Source organism: Dipodomys ordii, unplaced genomic scaffold (assembly GCF_000151885.1).
Source record: "Dipodomys ordii isolate 6190 unplaced genomic scaffold, Dord_2.0 Scaffold21, whole genome shotgun sequence".
In the NCBI taxonomy this organism is placed as follows: domain Eukaryota; kingdom Metazoa; phylum Chordata; class Mammalia; order Rodentia; family Heteromyidae; genus Dipodomys; species Dipodomys ordii.
The window spans coordinates 10,073,638-10,075,785 of NW_012267237.1; positions in this window are offsets into that span (position 1 = coordinate 10,073,638).

The window sequence follows — 2,148 nt, forward strand, 5'->3', positions numbered from 1 at the left end:
CCAGACATAGTTAGGACCTCTGACCTCCAGAACTTGGTGTTAAAAAAGTGCATGTTGTTTTAAGCTTTGTGCTTCTGGCAATTTGTCATAGCAACGGTGGACAGTGAAGTGTGAAAGAGATCATGATGTCCACATGTTATGAGAACTCGTCAAGTAGAGAGAATGGTTACCCTACTGCCACCGTCCGGAGGCCTTTGCAGAGTGAACTCAAAGTGGACTTTGCCCATGCCCATGCCCTGACACCTACGGCAGGGGTCAAGCTCTCCCACGGGAGTCTGCACTGTCCCCCCTTCCAGGCTGTACCGGGCATTTCAACTGGGGGCTATGACCTTAATTAAGAGCGAGAGGAAGCCAAAAATTCAAGCTGGAGAGTAACTACTGTACAGTGTACAGCTTAAAACTCAACTTGACAAATTAAAAACGCACCTTTATGTCTCCCTTAGCTTATTAGAATCTTTCTCATTATAAGGGAAACCCAAGCAAGATTTAAGGACTTTAATAGCAGAGGAAGCAGCCAGAGCAAGGGTTGAAGAGACTGCACAAAGAGGTACATCCCTGTACAGAGAGTTGTAATACTGCAGAGGTGGCAGTGTTATCTAGGGAGATTCTATTCTTTTCTTTTTAGGTCCAACACTGGGACTCAAACTTGTTACTTGAAACTTTCTACCACATGAGCTATGCCTCCATCCCCTAAGGGGTTGCTTCTTTCTTTTTATTTGGGGGAGTGGGGTCAAGAGATGCTAGATGTGACATTAGACTCTCCAAGTCGGTGGGGAGGTGCCATGGAGAATTGGGCCAGGATTTCCTAGTTTTCAGACTCCCCAATCTAGATGAAAGTTACAGACCATACAGACTTAATCTGTATGAGTTATGCCCAGCCTTCCAGGCTCCCATTACAGTCTCCCCAAACTGGTCCATGTCCTACAAAAATTACCAGACTTCCTTCTGGGTCAAAGCTTATTTTTCCTACTCTGCAAACATCAGGTCCATGGCAAATATAGCTGCTGATTTCTCCTTAAGGACCTATCCCTACACCAAGGGCTATGAAAACTGTCTCTGACCTGGATGGTCATGAAACAGACTTGGAAAAGGATGCTATGTGTGTTAAATGCAGAGGAGAAGATGGATGAGACATCTTAGGTACTGGCTTTTGATGGGGAAAGTGTGGGGACAATCAGCTTAGGATTTGTTATGTGATGTTTGTAGCACCTATGAAGTCCTTAACAGATTTTTGATTTAGGTTTCTGTTTGGCAGTTGTAATAAAGTCTGAATCTCAGTTATGTTTTCATGATGCAAATCTTAAAGCAAGTAAGAGTGTAACAAGAAAAAATATTCTTGTTCTGATACTCTAATGTTCAAGATGGTGGTTGTAATTAATGCCATATTGTCTAATTAAGAATTCACCAGCATGATCTGCAGTATATTCACCCACCTCCCACACCTAAGTAATGGCACTAAGTGTGGGAACATATGTGCTGATTAGTTTGATGATGATGGTCAGTTCATGTCTGTATCAAATCATCACATTATACACCTTGAATATATACAATTTTATTTGTTTATTGTACTGCCATCAAGCGGGACAACAATAATCTCCAATTTCTCATCTCTGTTTATTTGATGAAATTGAATAAGTACTGAGCAGTCAGAATTAAAAAGTGACATTTTTCCCCTCCATTGGTTCTAAGTTGATCACAGCCAGACTGTACAAACACAGCATGATTCCTGGGCTATGCATTTCTGTCTCCTTCTGAGAGCCAAGGCCATTTTAAAACCGAGAGGCCAAAGTCACTGTGTGCTTCCCGTTGGGTGTGTGGATCAGCCTTCTGTGAAACAATCTAATGATCAAGCAGACCTTGCTCATTTCCTATGTTCAGGCTGCAGGGCTTACATATGTTTGTGGGGGCCTTGGCTCACCTCAATTAACAGTGTCTACAGCAGCCAACCACCATTCATATTTGAAGTAGAAAGAGACCGTGGCACCACATGTCTGACAAAAAACTGCACACACTCCAATGGCCATTTCTTAAGATAATCACTTCCTAGTGTGTATTTTCACAAATAATCAAATGTCTGTTTTTTTTTTTTTTGTCAGTTGTGGGGCTTGAACTCTGGGCCTGGGCGCTGTCCCTCAGCTCTTCAGCTCA